This window comes from Mirounga angustirostris, unplaced genomic scaffold (assembly GCF_029215605.1).
Source record: "Mirounga angustirostris isolate CCGP_5_RB_7025 unplaced genomic scaffold, mMirAng1.0.hap1 SCAF_6, whole genome shotgun sequence".
In the NCBI taxonomy this organism is placed as follows: domain Eukaryota; kingdom Metazoa; phylum Chordata; class Mammalia; order Carnivora; family Phocidae; genus Mirounga; species Mirounga angustirostris.
The window spans coordinates 122316817-122334423 of record NW_026991714.1 but is presented as its reverse complement, the minus strand read 5'-3'; the positions used below and the strand labels follow the sequence as shown (position 1 = coordinate 122334423).

At 45.2% G+C, this 17607-nt stretch overlaps 1 protein-coding gene and 1 pseudogene across 1 annotated transcript in view; both read right to left on the bottom strand.

The window, feature by feature from the left end:
• Nucleotides 1–17607, bottom strand: part of PLCE1 (phospholipase C epsilon 1) — a 312623-nt gene that overhangs the window by 93662 nt on the left and 201354 nt on the right. The gene's annotated exons all lie outside the window — the stretch shown is intronic.
• On the bottom strand, nt 15809–16914 carry LOC123846692 (small nuclear ribonucleoprotein E-like; annotated as a pseudogene).

Sequence of the window (17607 nt, the reverse complement as noted above, 5' to 3'; positions counted from 1 at the left end):
TTCCTTCCGTGTGATTTGCTTTTGATGAGCCCTATCCTGCTGTGGGAAGCCATGAGCAAACACTTAGAATCATAAAATTACTGACTCTTTGAGCTAGAAATTCAAACCCATCTCCTTACAAACAAAAATGTATCCCCAAAAGTTAAAATGGTTCCCCAGACACCCAAATGCATTAATTCTTGAGACCTCATAGAAAGAATATATTCTTTCTAGGCTTTAGCTCCTTTTTTTTTTTTTTTTTTTTTTTTAAATTGAAACTGATTGCAAATCAGTGGCTCTGGAAAGTCACAGCTCTTTCAGGCTATTCTGGTACACTGCGATGACTTACTAGTCTAGTGGCCTGAAAGGGTTAATTCATTTTCCCTCAGAGAGACTGCTTCATGAGCAGGCGCAGACTACCACATGGTTTGTGCCTCAGTCCTGATCATGCATCCAGATTTATTTCCTATCAGTCAAATCATTTTCCATATACTTTCCCACAATGCTAGGAAAAAAATAGCGATACGATATTTCACATGGAAACCTAATTTAAACCAGCCGTTCCATCTCTGCGTGTGAGTCCCCAGGGCCTGGTTGTTGGGATTATGTAAGCACTGTTATCATAAACACACGCACACACACACCCCATCTGCTTACAGACATCAGGGATGATTCTTATTGTGGCCTAATGTATTCATAATTTCATGGGCATTAAGTGATGAGAGTTTCATCACTAATTATGAAAAATAAATGTCACCAAAAAACCCCACGAGGATTTGGCAACGACTGAAAAATGTTGCCCCAAAGCATAAATGGTGGTTGTATTTACTAAGTGAAAAACAGGATGTGTTGCCAACTTAGAAAGAATTTCAGGACACTGGATTCACACAGAAAAACACAAAAATCACATACATAGAAAGTACTACGACTCAAGCATAGGGAACATGTTAAATGACTATTTTGCCTTATTTGAATGGTCAGCACAGAATAAAGACAGAATCTGGCCCCCAGCCCAGTTCTGTAAGAGTTCCTCTGGAGGCTCTGTGCTCCCCCTGAGGGCCCGACCCAGGTTCCTGCCTACAACTTCTGCACAACTTCTCTCCTGCCGTGTCTTTTCTTCCTCTCTTGCCTTTGTCAGTACTCTTAGGCCTAGCCAAACTGAACTGCTTGCTCTCCTCACATCAAACACCTGGTTGGCATCACACAAGCTCAGTTTGGAAGGAATGTTCTTGCTCAATTCATAATTACCTTTCCCTGGCCTGCCATGTCCGGCCCATGTCCTTTGTAAAGCCAAATCCTTACGTTCGCCACCAGGCCCCTGTCCGTTCTCCAACCTCCACCCTACCTATGCTTTTAGGAAGATGACCAAGGCCTTTTCTCATTTCAGGGGTCTTCTACGGGAAGGCTTCCCCCCAATCCTGACTTTGATTTAGCTAACCCCTACTTATCCTTTAGGCAAAACTTCCCTCAGGCTCTGCCATCAGGATCCTTGCCCTGGGCCCCACGCTTTAGAAGGCCCATGTTGGGGCGGAGGGAAGTGTCTGCCCAGTGGTTGCGTACCCACTTCCAGATCATTCATCCCTGTAGCCCCAGGACCCTCAAATCCCCCATCCAAACAGCTCAAGCCCACTTCTGTGGGTGGATCATGACACTAGGCCTGAAGGCTGACTGGGGGGCAGGGCGGTGTGGTGTGTGGATGCAGTTTGAACCTGAGGTCTGAGGTATCCACACACGGGTATACACAAGCCAGCATGGAAAGAGAATGAGCAGGTCACAGGCTGGGGCCTTCTTTGTACTTCCTCCTGGCTCCCCTAAACTTAGAGGCAGGGCTGCCTTTAGGAATCCGATGAAAAGCATCACCTTCTTGAGGAGGCCTACTCTGTGATGCCCCTGGTCTCCCTGACCCCAGACCCCCTACACAATCAGCACCGTGTTCCTCAAGAGTGCGCACCAGCAGCAGTGCCTACGGCAAGCGCTCCATGAGATCCGGTGAAGGAGACAGCATGACTTCCTCTAGGAAGGCTGTTCTGATGGCTCACCTAGCAACTCACATCCAACTCTTCCTGTTTCTCCCTGACTTAATGTCAGACTTTGAGACTGAGGTTACGTCCGCACTGGGATTCTCATTGCTGCAAGGACTTGCATCTGCTTTATTTTTATTATCTTTGTGCCTCTGACTCTTTCACATGGGTCTGTTCTGTCTCCACTACTAGATCTTACGTCCTCAAGGACAGAGACCATCTTTCCCACATCTTCAGTGTGGGGGTGCTCGGTGCCTCTGACCACCAGGCAGGCCACCCAGAGTCCCAGGAGGCCACTGGCAGAGAGGATTCTCAGCCTCTACTCAGTCAGGGATTATATTTGGGAAAAGGCCTGAACACTTCCTACTGCTGTTCCCAGGTCCAGAAAAAAGAGACAAACGACTTCGTGCCAAAAAGTCTTTTTGAATATGCTGAGCGATTTTCACAGAAAGATGATCCTTTACAGTGGCTATCTGGTCACCCTGCCCGAAAGGGCTGGATTCGAATGGTGGGATCCACAGAAGACAATGAAAACCCGGCCAAAGCTGCTCTGAAGTAGCTTATGGGCAGTGGCCAGTGACACTGCCCTCCACGGAGCTTTCCTAAAACAACCCTTGGACTGTGGGCGTGTGGGCATGTACACACAATGTCACACACACACACACACACACACACACCCTGCCTAGGCAGCACTCTTCAACATGTGCAACACTGGCCTCAGCACCTCTAATGGTTGTAGTAGTAGGGTGTTTGTTCCCGTGTAGATTCCAAGGTCTCACCCAGACTCTCTGAGAGCAGGGCCCAGGAATCTGCATTTTTAGATAACTCCCCAGTGGTTCTTAGCCACTTTTAGGTTGAGAACCGTCCCAGGGGTTCAGCGTCCCTCTCCGCACCCCTGGTGCAGTTTTGAGTCAGCTGAAGCATCCTTCCTCTAGTACCAGTCCAATACTACGTACGGATCACCAACTCTATAACCTACCTGAGCTGGGGCTGTCCCTGTGACCCACGTGGAAGCAGGCAGGAGCAGACAGAGGGAACAGAGAGCACCGTGGAGAACATGGCACCAGGCAGAGTGGACCATGCTCACCCCCATTTCACCACTGCCTTGTGCCTGGTCCTGAGGCAGGCCGCCTAGCTATCAGCCTCAGTTTCCTCTTCAGTAAAATGGGAACGATAGTACTGACCTCCTAGAAGGATGATGAGGATGAGACTGGAGAGTATGCAAAGATGGGAGCACGACGCTTGGTGTGTAGTTACGGCCTCGATAGCTGTTTACTGCTGGGACTGCTCCTGCTGTGGGGGTGCTGTTACCTGAGTTGTGGAGAAGCTGAATTCCAGGAAGCAGAACACAGAAATCCTGAAGAAAGGAAGCTCTAGGTTCTCCTTCTAACCACAAGGAAGGACATAGCCCAAGGCTGGACCAGGAAGAATCTGTGATTGCCCTGAGAAGGGTTTGTGTCCTGAGCACAAGCCTTTCCTAGAAGGCTAACTCGCCTATTTCCTCCACTCTGAAGGCTCCCCTGACTCCTCATGAGGAATCAAACATCCCTTTTTTCCTATTTAAACCACCTGGTCCCATATATAGACATACACACGTACGTACTTCATATGTGTATATGCGGGTGTACTTCTAGTACTTTGTCTGAGACTGATATCCCCCAGCTGTGAGCTCCTTAAACCAGAGGCTGTGACTTATTCACGCCAGGGGCTCAGTGTTGAGGATGCAGAGGCCAGCAAATTACATGTGCCCAGACATCCTTCTGCACATGAAGTAGCCACAGGAGAGTCTCTTGAACTCCATGTCCTGCTTGGCATGTTTCCACTGGTGACTTTTGGTTTAGGAGGGACACAGAGGGGAAAAGAGAGGCCCCTAAAGTGTCTGAGACCGATATCCCCCAGCTGTGAGCTCCTTAAACCAGAGGCTGTGACTTATTCACGCCAGGGGCTCAGTGTTGAGGATGCAGAGGCCAGCAAATTACATGTGCCCAGACATCCTTCTGCACATGAAGTAGCCGCAGGAGAGTCTCTTGAACTCCATGTCCTGCTTGGCATGTTTCCACTGGTGACTTTTGGTTTAGGAGGGACACAGAGGGGAAAAGAGAGGCCCCTAAAGGTGGCTTCTGGAGAAGCCCTAAATACATCTTGGATTATACCCCCTCCCCTTCCCCTCACATCGCATCACAATTGTCTACAGAACGAATCTAAACCTTCTTTTTCTGGTCTTCAAGCCTGACACCATCTGATCTAAATTTACATCTTCAGCATTAATTCCCATACCTGCCCACCACTCATCTGTCTGATATTTCAACCCTACTATGTTTTGTATCATTTCCTATTCTCAGCCTATTCCTATCTCTACGCTACTGTCCAGTTTCCTTGGGGTGTGAATACATAGGGCATTTTGTTTGTTTGCTTTGGCTTTCCAATGTCTCTTAGTCGAAATCAGCTTTCTGCATCTCAATCTATACAGAATTCATGCGGCAGCTCCTCCCCTGACTTTAGGCCTGGTCTCAGTGACTTGTTCAAAGTGGGTATACGACCAAGCCAGGCCAACCAGAGTCCTCCTTGACAGAGTCATTCCCTGAAACTATCAGGAAAAGATACACAGTCTTTTTGTTGGAATTGTAAACTGTCAAGATACAAGTCAGTTGTCTGCCACAATATCAGGAGAGTCTACCTGAGAATGAAGGTAACACAAAAGAGAGATGAAGATAGGGGGTGCCTGGGTGGCTCAGTTGGTTGAGTGCCTGACTCTTGGTTTTGGCTCGGGTCATGATCTTGGGGTCCTGAGACTGAGCCCCATAACAGGCTCTGTGCTCAGTGTGGAGTCTGCTTGTCCCTCTCCCTCCCCCTCTGCCCCATCCCCCACTCACGTGCATGTGTGCATGTGTGTGTATGTGTGCACTCTCTTAAATAAATAAATAAAATCTTAAAAAAAAAAGATGAAGATAGATTCCTGAGGACCTTAGATTCCTAGATCCAGCCATACTTGAAGCCCTATGAAGAGTCCATATACATAAACCCCAAAATGCCCTTATTTTGTTTAAGCAGCTTTGAGTTGCTGTTAACTTGCAACTGGCGGGGGAAAGTCTTGACAAATAAATCTGATGACCCTCCTTCTTTTTTTTTTATTTATTTTTTATTTATTTGACAGAGAGAGATAGCGACAGCAGGAACACAAGCAGGGGGAGTGGGAGAGGGAGAAGCAGGCTTCCCGCCGAGCAGGGAGCCCGATGTGGGACTCGATCCCGGGACTCCGGGATCATGACCCGAGCCGAAGGCAGATGCCCAACGACTGAGCCACCCAGGCGCCCGACCCTCCTTCTTTTAACAATACTTATTGAGTATATTGAGTATCTACTATGTCCCGTGTACCATGCTGGACACCAGTAAACATGACAGACATGACACCTGGTCTTGGGAAGGCTGGAGCCTCGTGGGGAAAATAACATAAGCAAGTAATAAAGAGTAGTATAGTGGATACTATGATTGGGAGGTACAAAGCCAACTTTACCCATTTCTATGCTACCATCTTTGGAAGTCCAGTCTTTCTACCATTCTCTGGTCCCCACTCTCTCCCAAAGTACTTTATTCATATCTCTGTAACAGTGCTAATTCTTCCTACAAATAGTTACTCTATGCCTGTGCATTTGCCAGGAAGTACATTAGGCATGAGGACAGGAGGGTCTGGAGCAAGTATAAGAAAATTAAGATAGCATGTTCTGCCTTGCAATTAAGTCCGTTGTATATATATCCACCTTCTCTAAATTGTCAAATCCTTGAGGATAGAAACCATAGTGTTCTGGCCATCCTTCTATTGTTTGCAGAATGTCTCCCCCATGGTTTGCAAAAGATTCTTCAACTAAACATTCCCTAAATATTCAGAATTCTAAATTTCTTAGAATTGTTTACTGTTCTTTTAAAATGTTTTTTCTTTATTTTGGTTCCATTTAACCGATGGTTCGTGCCAATAAAATTACATGTAAATATTTTCAGTGTGAAATCTAGAAGTTTTGACAAGTGTGCAATTCCACATGACATACTTAATTTAAACTATCTTTTTGTACAAAGAATAAATTTATTAAAAGTTCTGAAAATGTTTTGCTGTTCCACTCTCTGTGACACCATATTCTTTTTTTTTAAAATTGAGGTATAACTGACATATTAGTTTCAGGCAAACAACATGATTCAATACTTGTATATATTGCAAAATGATGGCTACAATAAGTCTAGTGAACTCCCATCACCATACATAGTTATAACATTTTTTTTCTTGTGATGAGGACTTCTACGATCTACTCTTTCAGCATCTTTCAAATATGCAATACAGTATTATTAGCTGTAATCACCATGCTGTACATCACATCCCCATGATTTAATTATTTTGTAATTGGAGGTTTGTATCTTTGGACCCTCTTCACCCATTTTCCCCACCCTGTAACCCGCACCTCTGGCAACCACCAATCTGTTCTCTGTATCTACGAGCTTGGTTTGTTGCTGTTGTTCTTGTTTTAATTCTACATCTAAGTGAGATCATAGGTATTAGTCTTTCCCTGTCTAACTTAGTTTACTCAGCTGCATTCCCTTGGGTCCGTCTCTGCTGTCGCAAATGGCAAGATTTCATTCTTTTTTATGGCTACTTACTGTTTTAAAAGCAACGAGAGTAAACATTTTGACTTCAACATGCAGATGCCATTTCTAGTTAAACGGACTGCAGAGAATTGCTAAGAGTCGTGCAGGCTGCATTATCCTCCGCTCTCTTACCCTACTCAGTTGAACAGGTCATTCATTCTGAAACCAATTATTAAACGGTATTCAAGAGTGAGCCTCATCTCATCTGTATTTTCTCCTTTTGTAAAAGTATCTATTGATAGTCCTAGAATAGGGTCTTTGTTATTTCATTCCATTTTAATAATGGGATTGAAACCCGTGGCTAGGCGTTTACATAAAAAGTTGATATAAGTGAGCGGTTAGCTCCAAACTATCCTGATCCTATCGCAGGGGCCACTTGTGAACCAATTTCTTCTCCTCTTTGCATGATTTTGATAATAATACTTACAATCACTACCGCTTCCATGTAGTGGGCATGTACTTGTGAGAGGGACTCTGCTTATCCCTTTTAATCCTCTCAGCCTTACATGCTGGTACTAATAGTGTTCCCATTTTACAGATGAGGAAGCTGAGGTTCAGAGTGGCAGAGCTAGCTTGTCCAAGGTTACACAACCTATAGACTAGGAACGAGCCAAATGAAAAGCATGTGCTTTTACTGGGTGTTGTGCACAAACAATGAATCATGGAACACTTCATCTAAAACTAATGTTGTAATGTATGGGGATTAACATAAGAATAAAAAAAATTAAATTAAATTAAAAAAGCATGTGCTTTTAAACTACCATGCTTTATTACTCTCCATGTTCTCTTACGAGCATTAGACCAAAGAGTGAATTCATTATAGCTTTTTAAACTGTACTATAGCCCCAATATCTACCCTGATCTAGTGAGCAAAGAAATGCCTTAACAAAACTACAGTGAGCTCAGCTCAAATAAGGAACACCCCATTTAGAAACAGAATGCTGGTGTTCTGAAAGGTCATAGAGAAGGTGTTGCAAGCATGAATTGAATGTCTACACATGTTTCTGTTCTGTCACCTGTCTAAAATTCCAAGTTTTCTATGACACGCAGAATAGGACAGGGTCTCATGGGTTAAAGAGTCTGGAAGGAGAAGGCCTAGGAGATTTCATCCTACAGCTCACTCACGGAAACAACTAGGTGTCCCAGACAGAGAGTCAAAAGAGTCAAGAGAGGCCCCCAAGAAACCTGCTCCCCAAATTGCGGCCACCACCAGAGTGGCCCATGTGCTTTCCCTGGTCCCGGCAGCCTCATCATGCCAGCTGAGTTGCAGGACCTTCAGAAAATATATCCTCATTAAGCAAATCTTTACGGAGGGCTCTTCTACTGCTAAGGAGCTCACATGCCACTGGGCACTGCAAGGGCCACTGGGGCATGCAGCGAGTAAGGCAGCCACTGCCCCTGCCCACCCAGCATGATCCATTCCTTCCATCCCAGCTGTGATCTGGCTCCCATGGGGGCTCTCCTTCACCTCTCCTCACTGAGGATCTCGACTGAGCTGTGCCGGTTGGCACTGAGAGGCCTGACTGTGTCATAGGCTGTCCTTTTCCTTTTGCCCTTTTCTGACATCAGTGAAGGAATAATGCTATTAAATGTGCTTATACCATCTACTTAAATAGACTGTTTTAAGTGCTTAAAGTGTATTAATTAATTTAATCCTACAACAACTCAATGAGGTATATGTGATTATCAGCCCATTTTATAGATGAAATGGAAGCACAGAGAGGCATAGTCACTTGCACAGGGTAACACAGCTAGTAAGTTGTGAAGGTGGGATCCCAACTCAGGCAGCCCAGCCCCAGAGCCCGTGCCCATAATATTGTCCTCTGCTTGCACAAGTCAGTTCTTGAATGCTGGCATTTCTTGGGGAATCTGTCCTTGGTTCTTCTTATGCTATATCTTCTCCCTCGATGATTCCCTTCACTGACCTGGTTATACCCACCCCCCCAGCTGCTATCTCTGAATATCTAGCTCTTGTCCTGTATATCCAAGAATTAACCGGGCATTTCTAGCTGGAGGGCCCAAGGGCTCTGGAGGCCCACCCTGACCCCAATCCTTAACTCCTCCGTCACCTTCCAGCCCCACATCTCATTGACTGCCAAGTGGCCCAGATGTCATCTCCTCCAGGAAGCCTTTCTGAATCCTCACATGGTTAATCCATCCTCTGCCCTAAGCTAACTTTATCACTGTACTGTGACCACTTTCCCCCGGGCTTCTGCCCCTGGAGTATGAGCTTCTTGAAAGCAGGTATTGATTGTTTTACTCATCTATCTCCTGGCACAGGGTCCAGCTCGAGCAGCAGGGGCTGAATAACCTCTTGTTCTGAGACGGGACAGGGCACAGCTGCCCCAGCATCTGCCCCCTGCTGGTGCTGCCATTCTCGGAAGAGCGTACAAGCACCCGAATGCCGGGGTCTCTGGGGGCTGCGGTAGGGGAGCGGGGGCTGACAGCCCCCCCCCCCCCCCCCGTCAGCTTGCTCTTCATCCAAGAAGCTCAAGAGGCCAGTGCTGGGGAAGGATACCCAGGGAGCTGTGACATAGAAGGCCTATGGGTAATTTGGCCCATGACTGGAAGATTCCATTTTCCTTGTGATAATTGGGCATCAGAGAGTGAGGGTAGTGGTGGCCTTCTCATCTGCTCTGGAATTGGCTGGGCTCCTTCTCAGGTGCCCCAAGTGATGGACGGGAAGTGGCCCCCCTGATTACTTAAGTCCCCTGGATGGGAAAGTCACTGTCCATAGGCCATCCTGCTTGGGAAAAGGAGGAGAGTGAAGGCTGTCTTTCAGGGCCACTGAGCAAGTCCAGAGGTTCTGAGACATGCTGTGAACCACTCTGGGCCCCAGCAAGTGGACACTTGTCCCAGGAAAGTAAAAGTAAGCCCAGCAAGTCACTCTTTCACTTGTAGAGCCCAACAGCAAAGGTTTGCCAACAGCAGTGAAAACGGTGAGCCCAGAACAGCAGCCTAATAATGAAACCAACACTAACGATCAAGCAGGAAGGAGGGAATGGAAGGGAATAAAATGGTTTGCATGTGTTCGCGTATGTTCCCCTGAAGATAGATCTGTGTGAAGAAAGAAAGGATGTTGGCATCCCACAAAGATCAATTACATCCTGGCCAAGCTGGACACTGGTGCATATAATAGATCATTAAGGAGGTAATTCAATCTGCTGTCCGTGCAGTACATGTGTGGAGGGGTGAGCTTCTGTGAATGAAACTTGTTAGGGAATAAATTTGATGAAAACCAGAATTCTGTCTCTTTGACTTCCCTGTTCTAAAGGAGGGCGGGGGAGCAATGGGAGAAGATAGGATGGGGAACCAGAGAAATGCAGGATCATTTCTTGGCCCTGCTTTTTACTAGTTCTATGACCTTGAGCAAATTTCCTTCCTTCCTTGAGACTCAACTGCTCATCCATAAAATGGGAATAATAAATGTCCTATATCATAAGGGGTGTGGTGACTCATAAAAGAGACAATGTATGTTAAGGGCCCTAGTGCTTGGAGCAGAGCACATACTCAATACATGTCAACTAATATTGATAATTAAAAAAAATAATAAGCAACTTCTTTTTCAAGATATAGTCTTTGTGGAAACATTGTTGGCCTTTTTATTACAGTGCTTGCTTCCCTTCTCTGTTTAGCAGAGAGGAACTTCCTAAGGATTAAACCCTCAGAAAGAATGAGCCTTCAGTTCTTTTAAAGAGGACAGAAAGAAGAGGCAGAAGAAAGGTGGAAATGAAGCAAGAGAAAAAATTAAGAAAAAACATATCCATAGAGGATCTAAGGAACGTTGGTGGGGGGGAATGGAAAACAGGTGATGGGGAAAGGGGGCGGGGGCGGGAGCTGTGTGAGGAAGTGAGGACGCATGGGTATGGCTTGGTTCCAGGGGAAGTGCTGGGAAAAATAACAGTGAATCACTAATAGGTCCTAGAAGGGGGCCCTGAGAAGCTTGGGCCCCCTGTCCGGGAAACATCGTGTACACAAACCGAAATGACACTTGATTCAGACTGGGATTAAACAACAGCATGAGACGTTGGCCATTTCAATATCTTTCTTACTTGGTGAAAAGGAGGTCATCTTTTCCGGGGAAAGAACAGATTCCAATTCTGAATAAAACTCAACGGAGTGGTATGTGTAAGGCAAAAATTCTAGGATGCTCAGCACGGGATAAAATTACTCGTGTGCCTCACCAACCACCTAACCTATAAAAATAAACAATGAATGTCCTGCTTTGATATCGTGTAACTGGCTGAAAGGTAACTGCCTGGTAGAGCAAAGAACTTAAGACTGACAGCTGAGAGCAGGGAAATTCAGCTCGGGAAGGCAGACAACTGCCCTGTGGCCTGGTCTATGCTCCCAAGCTGCACTTGACATTTCATTTGTCTTGTTTGTTGACTGGCATGCTTATTCCTGTGCCTGTCCCTCTGCAGCTTCAGATTTTGAAATCCTGGCTGCTGGACAGTTGATCTGCCAATTTTGAATTACTGCCACGTGTGCTTAATAAATATTCTAGCAGCGGTAGTTATCCCTTTCTGCTCTGAAGACCCAGATAGAGATAGGTCAGTAATGTTTGGGAGTAATGTTTCCTAAACTCTGTTCCAGGGACATGTCCTACCAGATGTTAAAGTATTTTGTGAAGAAGGTATCTGGGGCTATATAAGTTTGGAAAATGCTAGGATAAATTAAGATTTCTTCACTGGCAGGATTTCTTGGAGCTTTATTTTTTTTTAAGATTTTATTTATTTATTTATTTATTTAGACACAGCAAGAGAGGGAACACAAGCAGGGCGAGTGAGAGAGAGAGAAGCAGGCTTCCCGCTGAGCAGGGAGCCCGATGCGGGGCTCATTCCCAGGACCCTGGGATCATGACCCAAGCCGAAGGCAGACGCTTAATGACTGAGCTACCCAGGCGCCCCTCTTGGAGCTTTAAATATGCTAATGCACATGGTGAATCTCCAAGAAGGAGCTAATATTTGGAGTTTCCCAAATTCTTTTGGCCATGCAATTTTTTTTTTCCCCAAAGGAACACTTACATTTAGAAAGCCCCTGGAATAGTGGCATTGGGTTCCTCCAAACTCCTTTATCCTGAAGTGAACATAGCCAGAGGCTCATATCCACTGGCAATCCTGGAGACCTCTCTTTGCATCTGTCCAACCCGAGAACACATCCTTTCATCTCTAGAAACTGCATGGTGTGAGTGGACTTCGAAGGGTAGAAATAGTCAGAAATGGCAGCATAGGATTTTCTAACTGGTGTCATAAATTCGGAATCAATGTGTCATTGGAGGAATTCTAAAGCCAAGACACAGGAAAATTTTTCTTATAATCCAAAATGAGATTAAAGCACATGGGCAACTCTGATTTCATAGCCAAGGCTGTGATGAGGAAAGAGCTGAGCAGACACGTGGTTTTAGACATCTGGTTCTACTACATAATACGGCAGCTAATAAATCAAAAGACCTTAGAGGTTATTTAGCCCATTTCCTTTATTTTTTAGATGAAGAACCCCAAGAAGCAGAGGGGTGAGGTGACTTGTCCAAGGTCACTCAGCTAGTCAGTGGCAGTGCCAGGGCTAGACCTCAGGTCTCCTGACCTCAGGGCATCCTAGAGTCATGGCCTGCTGGGCTTCCGTTACCTCTGTGAAGAGGATCTGATGCACGGCCACCCCTCCCTGCTGCTTTCTGTCCTACTCTCCCTCCATCCGTGGGGCCTCAGAGGCAGCCTTACTTGAGTGAAGAAGTTGATGGTGAGGAAAAAGCGAGCTGGCAGCTGCAGGAATTGCTAAAGACGCTGACTCAGGGGGCCTGAGAGATGGTGGCAGCACGTCCTTGTCGGGCAAAACTCGAGGAACAAAAGGGAGAAGAGTCAGGGCAATGAAACAAGAGTGGCCAGCCCCGGGCCTGCCATATCACAGCCCTTACCAGCAGCCACCTGCATGCAGAATTTCAGACACATGCGGCCTGAACTCTTCCCCTTCCAGCCGCCCTCTGGCTGTGCCCTGCAGACCAGCTCCAGAAGGGGAAGGGTCTAGGGGAGTGGAGATCTGGGGCAGAAGGAAAACAGGAACAAGAACACATTAAAGTTGATGTGGCTGCTATTTGTCTTTACTGTGGATGGCAAGAGAGGTCAAAGGAAGAGCCAAGAAGCCTCCTCTGTTTCCTGGAGGAGAGGAGGTATCAGCAGGAAGAGCCTTTCCAGAAAAATCCTGCCAGGATCTGTTTCGGGAAGGGAAGAAGGCGGCTGCTCAGTGGTGGCAGCAGGGGACAATGGGTTGGGGACCCTGATTCACAGCTCAAGGGCACAAACCCCAGGACAGGAGCTGCAGAAACTCAAAACCCTGGACATGGGGAAGTTGACGTGAGCTTCAGATCAGCAGAAGAGGGGATTTATTTTGGAGATGGGGGCCATGAGGCTGGCAGGACTTGGGATTTCGCCGAGTGGGCTGAAGTTAGAGCCTGCTCCTTGTCATCAGGAGAGTTAGTGAAAGAAGTTTAAGAGTGTTGACAGCTTTTGAGGGTGTGTTGACAGTCTCTATAAAAGTGAATGACCTGTTTGGGGTCTGGTAATTTAAGGGTTACGTGGCGCTGTGGCAAGAGGGGGTGGGGGCCCAACACCAGCCTTGCTTTTCCTGTAGAGAGGGGCTGAGCCTTCACTCCAGAGGGGTAAAGATGTGTTCAGTTTCTGGCTCAAGAAATCTCTTTAGAGAAATATTTACTTGGAAAGCGCCTAGGGTGTTGATGACAGAGACTAAAAAGTAAAAAAAAAAAAAACAAAACCCATGCTGTTCAAGTATTAGAAAGTGACACATTTCATGCCAAAAAACCAAAGCAAACCAAACCAAAACAAGATCATGTTTTGGGGATGCTGACTGGACAAATAATCTTTACTAGATGCAGTGGGATCAGCCTGAGCCTGTGTTTGAGGTCAGAGGCGCTGTTCTCGAGTCTCGGCTCTAACATTTACTAACTGTGTGGTACTGGGCCAATTACTTACTTAGTCTCTCTTCTTTTGTGCCTTCAGTTAAAACAGGCCAATGAGCAACACCTACCTTACAGAATTGCAGGATTAAAGGAGATAAAGGAGATAAGTGCTTTGTATATTCATAAGCCCAGTGGAAAGGTTAGACAAGTTTACTAATATTAATGGGCATGTATCTACATGATTTGGTTTTGTGAGGTACCTACATTTAATGTGGCATTTCTTTGAAATTAGAAATTACAACTTTTTTAAATGTCTTATGTTTCCCTGGCTCTTCTACTCTACACCCCTCCCTGGCCTCTCTGCTCCATGGTAGGACTGGGGAGCATCATGTCTGAGACTCATGCACAGAATATGCCTACAATACACCTAGCCTCACTCTTTAAATTCTAGATTTTTATATCTTTCCTGAAATTCTGCAGGCAGGGAAGAAATTAATCAAAGAAGATGCTTTTTATGTCCACAGATAAATTGACAGATGCTAATAAGAGAGTAAAAGCATATTTTGCTATGAGTTGATGAGAATTCAGTGTATAATATAAAACCAAGAATATCTGAAAATGAGATATTTTCACATAAGGGTGGGACTAAAAGATTTCTTTCTATTTTCTCCTAATTTTCTAAGTGCTGGAAAATACAGTCAGAAACTTAAATGGTTTACTCAAATATTTTTCTGAAACAAAAAAATTGGTATGTATAAACTTTTAAAAACTCTAAATGAATAGACTTCTATCAAATGTATCTAACACCTATTAGTGTATAAACTCCTAAAAGTTTCCTAAAGATGCTGGACATGTTTTAGCATTTTAATGATAAAACCCAGATGTCTTGTTTTACATGCCCTAGAAGAAAAGAAACACACAACCTTACAAAGAACACTCACCATTTTAAATCTGATTAAACTCTATGCCAAAGAAGGACTGGAAAGAGTATGATGTTTCTACAAACAATCTTTTAAAAAGTATTTTTCAAATCCACTTAAATGTTCTGGAAAACTCCTGAAATGTGAGCCACCAATATTTATTCACATTCCACCCGTGCATTGGAATATTAGTTTGGGGTCATGTTTCGGTGCTTGGAAGCATCCTGATGATTATTAGCTTGATTCTTCAATCTGTGTTTTGAGGCCCATGAGGAATGAACCCCGTTTTGGTCACTTATACATGACACCATCATTCAGAGCCCAGTGGTTCCTCATGTGGCTCCATATCAGAACAACCCTTGAGAGTTCCTTAAAAATATCCAATTGCAGACTTTACCACATAGCATCTAATTCAGTGTATGGGGTAGGGAGGTAGGAACCTGTCCTTTTGAAAAGTTTTCCTAAGTGATTCTGATAAAGCCTAGGAACTGCTGATCAAGGGCCCTGGCCATTCTCAAACTTAAATGTGCACAGGAAGCACTGGGGATTTTGTTAACATGTAGGTCCTGATTCAGTAGGTGTGGGGTGTGGGTGCATGGGGGCGGGGATAATAGTCTGCATTTCTAACAAGCTCCTAGATGATGCTGATGCAGATGATGCTGATGCTGCTGGTCTGGGGAATGACACATGCATTTTGTGTGTGTGTGTGTGTGTGTGTGTGTGTGTGTGAGAGAGAGAGAGAGAGAGAGAGAGAGAGATCTTTTAATGGTAGAATAATATAGAATAATAAATGAATCAACTATAGCTACATACATCACCAAGAATCTTAATTTTCAACTGCCTGTAGCATGTCACACCGACCTCCTTACTGTTCCTTGAATGTGCTAGGTATGTGTTCTACCTCCACCCTATCTCCACAGGACATTTGCACTTACTGTTCCCTCTGCCTGGATTGCTCTTCCTGCGTATATCCAGACAGCTCACTCCCTCAACCCCTTCCGATCTTTACTCAGATACTAGGGTCCCAGTGAACCTTCCCTCACTGTCCTACTTAAGCTTACAATAGCCACCCCTCCCCAACACTCCCCATCCCTCTTCCCTGCTTTATCTTCTCCCTAACGCTTATCATTCCATACTTTTTACTTATTTTTCTTATTCTGTTTCCACCTAACTAGAATGTAACCCCTGTCAGTAGAGAATTTTGTTTTTTCTTTTCTTCCTTTTTTTATTTTTCATTTTTAAAAAAGATTTTATTTATTTATTTGACAGAGAGAGACACAGCGAGAGAGGGAACACAAGCAGGGGGAGTAGGAGAGGGAGAAGCAGGCTTCCCGCGGAGCAGGGAGCCCTATGCGGGGCTCGATCCCAGCACACTGGGATCATGACCTGAGCCGAAGGTAGACGCTTAAGACTGAGCCACCCAGGCAGCCCCCCCTTTTTTTTTTAATAAAAACAATCCCACAGCATTTATTGTACTCTGGTAATAACATAAAGGTAATCAAAACAATACGAACAAATGTTTTAGAACTACACTCCCAACAAAGGACATCTAAAAAAACAAACTACATGGCCTTCTCAAGAATTTCTCACTTCATTGATCATTTCTAGTTGGAGACACTTTGGAGCAGGGTAATATTATCTCCTTTTAGGATGATCTGACCCAATTGTTTTCTTGACTTTGTTTTAGAATGAATCTCTTCAGCATCATCTAATACGAGGTTCATGTACTCATCAAAACCAATGATACAGCCCTCTATTCGCATGTTCACTTGCTCATAGAGCCACACCTGAATTCGAGATCTATTTTGCAAGTATCTGAAGATGGGTTGATGGACTGAACCATCACCTTCTGCACTTTTTGGTTCTGGCCACGGTACACCATGGTGGAAGCCGACAAAGACCGCACACTACCTCAGAAAGCAACTTCCGGAATCGAGAATTTTGTTTTTTCACTGCAGGATCTCCAAAGCCTGGAATGGTGCCGGGCACACAGTAGGCACTCGAGCAGTATTTCTGGGGGGATGACTGAATGAACAATTGAATGATATTCCAAGAGTGGCCTCAGGAAGCAAACGAAAGCATCAGCTGAGTGATAACAGGAGGAAGGGCTCATTCCCAGTTACGCTGGATCAGAAGAGGCACTTCTGGCCATCTACCTCACACCTAGAGCTCTGGTTGACAGATGAACCCATTTAGGAATCTGGGGGATGCATTTTGGGGCTGCTCATCCTGGAAAGGGGCCTTTGGAGGCTGCCCTACTCACAACAAAGTCTTTTAAAGAAGCCACAGTACATTTGTTTCCTAGTCGAGGCAGCCAGCTGGCAACGTCACCTCAAGACTCTCGCCGGCTAGTGCTCGCTTCCATTTCTATTTCTTATTTCAACATTCAACAAATATTTGTGGAGCAATGTCTAAGTGGCAGGACCACACTAGGGCTTCGTGTGTTAAACAGAACTTTTCAAATCTACTTGCGTGCAACTGTACTTTATTTTCACTCTCTCTCCCTCCCTCCTTTCCCTCCTTCCCTTCTCTCCCCTCCCCAAGGCCCCTGGTTTAATCTCTATTATTCTGAGTAATACATGTTGTAAAAAGAAAAATCCAGTACTACAGCATTCTATACAGTAGAAAATGAAATTCCCTCCCTCCATCCCTAGATATGGGTCACCATGGTAATAAAGTTTCTCAGCCCTCCCCGCAGGTAGATGTCCCCACATTCCCTGGGGAATAGGAAGGTGGTGCAAGTAGAACGTTCACAAACCTGAATTACTTTTATATATGAAGGGACTTGCCAAGAATTTCAGTTGTCAACTGTCTGTAACCAGCCTATCACACTTGTCAAAAGCTTGGCTGAGGCAAGTGGTATTTGAGAAAGATATCCTAAGGGTCATAACAGGCATTCATTTCTTAGATTTTATTTTTTTATTTCTAAAGATTTTATTTATTTGACAGAGAGAGAGACAGCGAGAGGGAACACAAATGGGGAGTGGAAGAGGGAGAAGCAGGCTTCCCATGGAGCAGGGAGCCCGATGCAGGGCTCAATCCTAGGACCCTGGGATCATGACCTGAGCCAAAGGCTGACGCTTAACGACTGAGCCACCCAGGCGCCCCCATTCCTTAGATTTTCTAAGCTCGCCCTATGCCA